The sequence below is a fragment of the Nuphar pumila genome, chromosome 5 (genome assembly GCF_984573655.1).
Source record: "Nuphar pumila chromosome 5, dmNupPumi1.hap1.1, whole genome shotgun sequence".
In the NCBI taxonomy this organism is placed as follows: domain Eukaryota; kingdom Viridiplantae; phylum Streptophyta; class Magnoliopsida; order Nymphaeales; family Nymphaeaceae; genus Nuphar; species Nuphar pumila.
In genome coordinates this window covers 3,833,159-3,843,773 of record NC_143253.1, presented here as the reverse complement: position 1 = coordinate 3,843,773, position 10,615 = coordinate 3,833,159, and the positions used below count along the sequence as shown (strand labels likewise).

Below are 10,615 nucleotides of genomic sequence, written 5' to 3'. Positions count from 1 at the left end.
GTGGATCAACTCCAACCCACCAATATCCAATCCGTTTTCGGCGATGTTCAAATTCAAATCTGTTCTTCAGATCTCGGAACAAATAATTTTTTTTTTTTTAAAAAGTATGGGGCGATGGGTTGGCTGAGGGGGGTTAATAAAGGAGTTCTCTCTCTCTCTCTCTCTTCTGTGGGTTTTATCTTCTCTTCCTTACCTCTTCTTTTTCTGCCATTTATATTCAGTAACAAGGTACAAGAAGCCAAAGGTACTCTCTCTCTCTCCTATAGATTTTCTTTCTTACCTCTTCTCTCCCTGCCTTTCTATACCAAGGAACAAGAAGCAAAGTGAAGAAGAAGAAATACTCTCTCTCTCTCTTCTGTGGGTTTTATCTTCTCTTCCTTACCTCTTCTTTCTCTGCCATTTCTATTCAGTAACAAGGTACAAGAAGCCAAAGGTACTCTCTCCTGTGGATTTTCTTTCTTACCTCTTCTCTCCCTGTCTTTCTATACCAAGGAACAAGAAGCAAAGGGAAGAAGAAGAAGTACTCTCTCTCTCTCATATTTTTTCCCGTTAGCCTTTCTGTCTTCTTTATATGGGCATTTTCGCAGAAAACACGTTCTTTTTTCTAAGTAAATCTCCAGTTTTGTTGGTTTTGCCTTTGTGGGTAATTGCTAGAAGCCCTCCTTCCGGCCCCATTCTCGTTTGATTTCTTGTGTTTCTTTTTATTTTTCTGTCGGTCCTTTCTTTCTTCGGTTATGGGAGTTCGCAGAACGGTTTTAGTAAGTTTCGTTTGGGTTATTCCCGCAATGCCTCATTTTGATATCGAGGCATAATGCCGTTCGTTTCTTGGTAACCGGATGAGTTTATTTATCAGCATGCGTTCGATGTCCATTTTTTTTCCCTAAAGATTTCATTTTTGTTTATCATCTGTTCTTTTCTTCTTCTTTTTCAGTTTTTTAAAAAGAAATAACGTGGGTTTTCTTCGGGGTATCTCTCTGTGCGTTGTTTGATTAACGTAGTTTGGTTTATTTTCAAATTAGTATATTATTGTTGAACATGTTTTGAAGAACAGATGCCTTATCATTTTTGCTTTTATTAAATGGTATTTTGGCATTTCTTAAAAAATAGATGTAAATTACTGTCTTCGTGTATGCGTACATGGGAGATATTCAAAACATACACTTTGATAATCCTTATCGACATACGGTTTTAGCATCATTCAGTTGCATTCCTCGCAGATTCTTGTGATATTTTACTTGAAATATTGTATCATGGAGATTACACGCCAAATGTGGATGCTCTTGGGCGTGTGGTCTTTTCAATTATTAGTTTTTTGCTAATCATTTTATGAGGGTTATCATTGCTTTCCTTTTGAACATATAGCTGATAACTGAACATATTTATCTTCATGTGTGTCAGACGTGTTTGTTGGTCAAAAACATTGGTGGATGTTCTTAGAATCAATGAATCAATGAGCTCTGGAAAATATGATGGAAGAAATCCTGAATTCTGTTATATCCATTAGGGATGATTGGTACGTTGAGGATTGATTTCCTAAGAGGAGATGTGTTATTGTAGCACATAGACATGCGGGCGCTAATACTGATTGAAATCCTTGGTTAATGCATTGGCTGGAATATGGTGAATTAACTTTGAGATGAAAAGTGACATTATATTTATCCACTGTTTCTGTGAGGAGACTTATAGTGAAGCATGAATAGAAGTTCTCTCGGATTAGTTGTGCATTTTTGATAGTTCGATCGGGCTTAGCTTATTATGTGCTATCTGTTGATGCCTTTCAAATGTTTGGGTTGGGATGAATAGTTGTGATGCAGGCGGGAAGTTGGAAACCATTAAACCATTGCGGCAGTTGCAAGTAAAAAACTTGGGAATAAAAACATTTTGATTTCCAAGAAGAAAAAAAATTTCCATCATTAGGTTGTGGCCATGAGTCTCTCCTTCAACCCCAATCCCCCACCTGACAAATAAGAATGTTGCTAGAAGAATGTCCGAGAGGATTAACCAGTTCTGAAGATTAGGTCCATCAGGAAAGAGATACAAGTTTCGTGCAGAAAATGGTGCAGGTTGTGTTTGATGTGGTTTGTACCTTAGCTCTAGGAGTCAGCATGACCCGGAGGTTGTATTTCTTTAGGTGGGCTGTTGTAGTAGAACAATTCTTGTATTATCCATTTGACCATAAGTTGTGTGTTTAACCTCATATTTCCATAATCAGATCAGAAGAACTCTCTAGCTGGGCAAAAGGAAACTTGATGAGATATAGCATGCAGGTTTCTACTATAATTTGGAATTAAGATGACTGTAGAGGATTTTGGAAAGAGACAATTTAAGGTATGATGGAAGAGGTTCTATGATTTTTGATGAGCTGTTGTTTGTCTTAGGGTTACCGGAAACGCTGTAGGACTCGGGAAGGCATGCTTCCCCGAGCAACCCTTTTTAAATGGGAAGCGCACTTATCGCTTGCTTCCCACTCACTTCCCAATATCAAGAAGTAAGTTTTCTTTTTCTTTTTAAGAGGCTTGGACCCTTTAACAAATTTTTTTTTGCCTAATCATAAAAACTCGATTCCTATTCGCTTCCCACTTGAATCCTAAGCTGCTTTCCTCTTCGCCTCCGGTTTGGTTCCCAGTTCACTTCTGGTTCATTTTTGAGGTCTCTTCTATTCTTGCTTCTGAGGCGATTCCCGGTTTGCTTCTAAGTTGTCTCGCGTTTTTCACTTCTTAAAATTTTGGAAGTGCCTTGCTTTTCGCTCCTGCTTTTTGGACTAACAACTCTGGTTTGTCTTTTTTTTTTTCTCTTTTCATATGAAAATATTTTGAGACATCTTAAAAGGTGGTACGAGGGTTTTCCTTTTCTCTTCTCTAGATCCTTTGGTATTTATTCTTAGGGGAGCAGATTTTGCCAACATTTTGCTCTCTCTCTCTCATGGCATGCTTGGTTAACTTTAGCCGTTTTTCCCTTTGAGAGTGATCAGTTTCATTTTTTATTAGTAATGCTAAAGCTTTGTTCAAAATAAAAAGTAATGCTAAAGCTGATGTCTCTAAAACTTTGCTGCAATTTTTATTCAACTTCTCATCTATATATTCTTTTGGTTGACGGATAACTTCAGCAATGGATGCGGTGGCTGAGAGTCTTCCAAATCGTGCATTTACTATCAAGCTATGGCCCCCAACCCAGAAAACACGACTGATGCTCGTTGAGCGCATGACTAAAAATCTTTCATCAGTATCTATTTTTTCCAAGAAATACGACCTTCTGAGCCCTCAAGAAGCTGAAGAGAATGCCAAGCGAATTGAAGTTGTGGCTTTTGCTGCTGCCAATGAACACCATGAGAAAGAGCCTGATGGTGATGGTAGTTCTGCTGTGCAGCTGTATGCGAAGGAATCCAGTAGGCTTATGCTTGAAGTTTTGAAAAGAGGGCCACAGACTTCCAAGGAGGATGCTCAAGGACCAGCAGTTCCAAAACCTGATGAAGATACAGCACCTAAAAGATCTGTTTTTGACATATCTGGAGGTGCTCGTGCCTTTATTGATGAAGCAGAAGCCCTGGAATTACTAAGGCCATTAGCTGAAACAGGGAACTCATACACCAAGATATGCTTTAGCAATAGAAGCTTTGGTATCGATGCAGCACGTGTTGCAGAACCGATCCTATCGTCTCTTGGGGGTCAGCTAACCGAGGTTGATCTTTCTGATTTTATTGCTGGAAGACCGGAGGCTGAAGCACTTGAGGTTATGTCAATATTCTCGTCTGTGCTGGATGGTTGTGTGTTGAGATATCTTGATCTTTCAAACAATGATTTGGGAGAGAAGGGTGTGAGGGCATTCGGATCCCTTCTGCAATCACAGAAAAACTTGGAGGAGCTTTACTTCATGAACAATGATATCTCTGAGGAAGCTGCTAAAGCTATATGCGAACTTCTTCGGTCCACCGAGAAGCTTACAGTATTACACTTCCACAATAATATGACTGGAGATGAGGGTGCAGTAGCTCTTTCTCAGATTGTCCGAGGTTCTGCTGCCTTGGAGGATTTCAGGTGTTCCTCCACAAGGGTAGGTTCTGATGGTGGTGTTGCATTGGCTGAAGCATTGGCTGCCTGCACTAATTTAAAGAAGTTGGATCTGCGGGACAACATGTTTGGAGTAGAAGCTGGGATAGCTCTGAGTAAAGCTGTTTCTGGACATGGAAGTCTCAAGGAACTCTACTTGAGCTACTTGAATTTGGAAGATAAAGGCACTGCTGCTCTTTCCGATGCACTCAAAGGTTCTGCTTCAGCACTTCAGGTGTTAGAATTAGCAGGGAACGACATCACAATAGATGCTGCTGCTTCGTTGGCTGCATGTATTACCGAAAAACAGTCTTTGACGAAGTTGAATTTGTCTGAGAATGAACTGAAGGACGAAGGCTGCTTTGTGATCTGCAAAGCACTGAAAGAGGGTCATAACAACTTAAAGGAGCTTGATCTGAGTTTCAACTCCATCAGAAGAGTTGGAGCCAAGGTGTCAGCAGAGGCTGTTGCCAATAAACCCGGGTTCTCATTGCTGAATCTCAATGGTAATTTCATCTCAGATGAAGGAATATATGAAGTTAAGGATATATTGAAGGCTGGTTCAAACTCTGTTTCTGTACTGGGGCCATTAGATGAGAATGACCCGGAGGGTGGCGATGAGGATGAGGGAGTGGAGTCATCAAAAGCTATTGAAGATGGTGAAGCTTAGGGGGATGAACTTCAGTCCAAGCTTCAGGGTCTGAAAGTAGACCAGTAATCATTTTTCTTATCAGTGATCCTTGAGGCTTTCATCACTGAATGAATGTTAGTTTTGATAAATGATTTGAGTATTGATCACCATCCATTGATCATTGTTATTGTGATCATCAATTTGTTTTCGTTTTAGCTAGTTTTACTGAAATGTCAACTTGCAGTGGATGCTTCATTTAAAGAAGCCTTGTTTTACGCAATTTTCGTGTACTTTTTGAAAAAGGTGCAGGATCCGACCCGATCCATGTCACCGTCCATGTATGTTAAGATGTATTTTAGTTATCGGGTCTGGATATATATACCAGACCCGACCCATAGTGTAATATAAGCTTAAATACATGTTTAGGTCACGATTTCTTTAATTGAAATCGTGACAGCCGTAGCCTCTCTTTTCTTCTTCTCTTCTCTTTCTCACAAGACAGGTACAAGAGAAAAACTTACATGGTATCAGAGCCAAGATCCACGTAGGGTTTGAAGTGGCTTCCAAAAAGGTGCGACCTGACTATTTCAATCAAGAAAGGTTCTTATTCCTTTCACCTCTTCTCTTAGTTTTTTGGAAGGATTCACGTGAATCCCTAAAATCAACTCATCTGCTTCTTCGTCTGGAACATTCAGATCTGGTTGTGTTTTTGCACCAGATCTGAATCACTTCACCTTCTGTATTCACGTGAATCCCTAGTTTCACCCGAATCCCCAAAACCGACCCATCTTCTTCTTCGTCTGAAATACTCCACCTCTGCATATTCTTATTTTCTCACTTGAACCGAAATATTCAGATATGTGCGTGAGATTGCATCAAATCTGATATATTAAGTCTCTGATTGGTTTTCCTTTTATATACTGTCCAATTTTTTTTATATTAGATTTCTGATCTACATCTAATCCATCTAGTGGCTGCAGGACATTCCTCCTTGTTATCAATCTGATATTCGTATATCCCATCCTCTGTTGATATCATACTCATTTGTGTTCTGTCTTAAAACACAGTCAAGTTTAAATTCAGTTCAACGTGAGTTGTTCAGAACTTGTTATCGTGTTAATCATAAACCCCATAAATATAACAAAATTTTTTGGATCTGGTTCTCCTTTTGAATCCGAAAATTTCTAATCACTAGTTTCTCGAAAGTTGCACAGCTGCAAAAAAAAAAAGGGCGATCAACAAATCTCTCTGGCTGTAGACTGGGCACTTCGTGAATACTTTCCTGTTAAAATTCTTTTTTCATGGATCTTCATTCCTCTTCATCCAATCTTTCCTCAAGTTTTCTCACTCAAATCGTTTCTGAAAAGTTAACTACCTCAAACTTCTTGATTTGGAAGAGGCAAATTATTCTTTTTATAAGGAGTCAAGGTCCCTTAGGTCACCTTGATGGAACCACTCCCGTCCCACTCGAATTTGTTACGAGAGAAGAAAAAGACGACAAAGGAGTAAGTTCAATTATGTATGTCAAGAATGTTGACTACCTCAACTGGGAAAGGAAAGATCAATCAGTGGTTGCATACATCACTTCCACCTTGTCCCAAGATGTCCTTGTTGCCATCCCCGACAACTGTACTGCTCTACAACTTTGAGAAAAATTGGTTCAAACATATTCACAAGTTTCGCAGGCGAGAATGGTTTTTCTCAAGAGGAAATTCCAGATGTTGAGAAAAGATTCTATGACCATCATGGAATATCTGAACAAGATGAAGACTATCACAGATCAACTTGCGGTTATAGGATGCGCGGTGAATGACAGCGATATGGTACAACAGACTCTGAGTGGATTGGGATCCGACTACAACATGATCGTCACTTCCCTATTATGTCTCCCTGCTCTTCCTACCTTTGATGAGTTGCGAGCAAAATTAATTCAATATGAGATGACTCTGAAAGGGTTCTTTGAGGAATCTCATGTTCACACAAATTCTCAAGAAGTTTTTGCCACAGGGGTGTCTTATGGTAGAGGACGCGGACGAGGAGGACAAGGACTAAGTGGACACGGAGGGCGTGGTTTGCTTCCCACTCCAAATATGTTAGCTCATGCGCAGGGGTCAAGATCCATTCCTACCTGCTTCCTTTGTAATAAAAAGGGGCATATCAAGGCGAATTGTTGGCATAATCCAGAGAATAAAGGAAAGGGTCCACAGACAGAAAACAAAAGGAAGTTCTCAAGCAGTGGAGAGATTAAAGATTTGTTGATATCTGCCTTGTCAGAGTTGAAATTGAAGCAGAGCGATGAAGGCACCTGGTTTGTCGACTCAGGGGCAGCGACTCATGTAACAGGTGATGCAGGTAAGATTTCTAACCCCATTCCTTATTTTGGAAAAAGTAAGATTGTCACTGGAGATGGATCCCACCATCCTGTTTCTCATGTTGGAAAAACTGTCATTCCCATGTCACATTCCACTCTTACTCTTTCTGACGTTCTTCATGCTCTTGACATTAAGAAAAATATTGTCTTTGTCTCCAAACTTATTGATGATAATAATACTTCAGTTGAATTTACTCCCTTCTCTGTGCAGGTCAAGGACCTTCGCACGAGGGAAACATTCGCTGAAGGAAAGAGACGAGGCAATATGTATGTCTTTGAAGAAGCTCCTTGTCATGCTGTCCGCCCTGTCCATCTGAATTCAGAGCCTTCATTAGAGTCGTGTTCATCCTCTTCTGCTAATTTTTTTAGTATTTTTGAATGTAATAAGCCATTCTAATGGCATAGTCGATTAGGACATTGTGGGGGTCATTTCATTGAGAAACTTGTATCTAATAATCTCATTCTAAAAGAAAGTCTAAATAGGGATGAGAACAATCACAAATGTTCCAGTTGTCTTTCCTGCAAGAGTCATGTATTGCCTTTTCATTCCATTAATAAGAGCGCTTCAAAACCTTTTGAGATAATCTGTTCTGATGTATGGAGACCAGTCCCAGTTGCCTCTGGATCTGGGAGCAAATACTATCTAATCTTTGTTGATAGCTATACTCGATACACTTGGATATATTTCATAAAAAATAAGTCGGAAGTCTTTTCTTTGTTTCAATTTTTTTTTTCCCTTGTCAAAAATCAATTTTCTGAGTCCATTCAATTTTTCCAATGTGATGGAGGTGGGGAATTCTCATCCCGTGATTTTATCTCTTTTCTCCAAAGTAATGGAATAGGAAGAAGGGTATCCTGTCCTCACACCCCTCAACAAAATGAAATTGCTGAACGAAAACACAGGCATATCGTTGAAAGTGTCATGAGTATGCTTCATGACAGTAATCTTCCCATCAACTTATGGACAGAAGCCTTCCATTCTGCCGTGCATGTGATAAACAGATTGCCTATGGTTATTCTGCAAAATAAGTCTCCTTATCACTGTCTTTTTGGAACTCATCCTAGTTATTATGATCTGCGTGTTTTTGGATGTGTTTGCTATGTGCATATCGATCAGTCACTGAGAAACAAGTTTCAAGACAAAGCCCAAAAGTGCAGATTTGTGGGATATGCAGATGACTACAAAGGGTATAGGTGTTATGATCCCACCAACAAACGTATCAGAACCTCAAAGAAATGTTGTCTTTGATGAACAAAATTTTGATCACGGAGCTAACACAACGAGTATGCCAACTGAAATTTACCATCCTTGGCTAAGCTCAGAACTTTTTGCTGGCTCCAATGAAACATGTTCCTCAGATTGCGTGCAACAAGAAGAAGAGGTTTTTGAGAACACTGGGAAGTCGGGGTCACAGAATGCAGAGAAAGTACCGGGCAGATACAAAGGCATTGTCTATTCCAGACAGAGACCGACAACATCAAGTCATTTAGATCAGGTCTCAACCGCCAATCCTACTCTTTCTCATACCCTCGCAGTCAGAAAATCAAACCGCATACGGCATCCTATTGACAGGTGGGTTAGTTATAACAACTTCTCCTTGGATTTTCAATTGTTTTTAACTGCCATCAATAAGGATGAAGAGCCCATCATGTATTATCAGGCAGCAACTTCTATGAAATGGGTAGAAGCCATGAATGATGAAATGCAATCCTTGCATGAATGTGGAACATGGGAAGTTGTTCCCAGACCACCTGACAAAAATATTGTCGGATGCAAATGGGTCTACAAAATCAAGTACAAGCCAGATGGAACCATTGAACGATATAAAACAAGGCTTGTAGCAAAAGGATTCACTCAAGAAGCAGGGCAAGACTATGATGAGACTTTTAGTTCAGTTGTAAGAATGGGAATGATTCGAATTATCATTTCCCTGGCTGTTGAACATGGATGGAAGTTGAGTCAGCTTGATGTTAAAAATGCATTCTTACATGGGGATTTGAAGGAGGAGGTATACATGGAACAACCCCCTGGATATCAAGAACAAAATTGTAAAACCCATGTATGCAGGTTAAAAAGAGTCATCTACGGCCTGAAGCAAGCATCTCGCTCTTGGTTTGATAGCTTCTCATCTGAGATTCAGAAACATGGATTTTCACGTTCCATGCTGGACCACTCATTATTTATCTTTAAAAGCCAGTCTGTGACCACTCTATTATTAATTTATGTCGATGATATTATCATCACAGGAAACTCTGCGGACCACATTCAAGAAATAAAAGACTTATTAGGTTAAAGGTTCAAAATGAAAGACCTTGGAGTTCTACGCTATTTCCTTGGTGTAGAAGTTGACAACCAGGCTCATGGATTGACACTCACTCAACACAAGTACACCGTAGATGTTCTCAGCAAGACAGGCATGAAAGACTGCAAACCTCTAGGAACTCTGAGTGTACTTCATCAAAAACTTAGTGCTCATGATGAAGATTTGTGTGATGACTCCACCAGGTATCGCAGCATAATAGGAATGTTACAATACCTCACATTCACTAGACCTGATATTGTTTATTCAGTCAATCAAGTGTCTCAATTTATGCATGCGCCACGTACTGGACATATGGAAGCGGTCAAGAGGATCCTTAGATATCTGAAAGGGACTATTGGGGATGGATTGATATATTTACCACAGTCCCATGGCCAAAGCGAGCACGAAATTATTGTATATTGTGATGCAGACTGGGCAGGAGATCCCGACGAAAGAAGATCTACATCAGGATATTGTGCCTTCATTGGAAGAAATTTAGTCTCTTGGAGCAGTAGAAAACAAAAAGCTATCGCTAGATCAAGCACTGAGGCTGAATATAGATCCATGGCTGCTGCCACTGCCGAAGTCACATGGATCAAGCATCTTCTAACTGAAGTAGGAGAAAAGATCTGTCACACTACCTTGCTCTCTGACAATCAAAGTGCTATCAATATGTCATTCAATCCAGTACATCATAGTCGTGCCAAACACATTGAGATCGACCAACACTTTGTGAGACAAAAAGTTGAAGAAAAAGAGATTGAACCTGAGTTTGTCAGTACTGAAAGACAGGTTGCAGACATATTTACAAAAGGGTTAACCAAGGATCGCTTTTGGATGCTTAAAAGCAAGTTGTTCATGGTCCAAAACCATGATCAACTTGAGGGGGGGTGAAAAAGGTGTAGGATCCGACCCGATCCATGTCACCGTCCATGTATGTTAAGATGTATTTTAGTTATCGGGTCTAGATATATATACCAGACCCGACCCATAGTGTAATATAAGCTTAAATACATGTTTAGGTCACGATTTCTTTAATTGAAATCGTGACAGCCGCAGCCTCTCTTTTCTTCTTCTCTTCTCTTTCTCACAAGACAGGTACAAGAGAAAAACTTACACTTTTCCCACAAATTTTAATTAATAGTTAGTTAATGCCCTTCTTTAAAGTGAGATCTGGTCTTTTATTTAAGTAAAAGGTGTCATTTCTAATAAAGACTGCAAGAAAGAACATAATATGGGGTTTGCAGTTTTCATCAGAAATTGC

The 10,615-nt window shown here is 39.7% G+C and overlaps 1 pseudogene; it reads left to right on the top strand.

The window, feature by feature from the left end:
- The first annotated feature begins 3,108 nt into the window (after positions 1-3,108).
- On the top strand, positions 3,109-4,764 carry LOC149836516 (RAN GTPase-activating protein 2 pseudogene; annotated as a pseudogene).
- Positions 4,765-10,615: the final 5,851 nt, after the last annotated feature.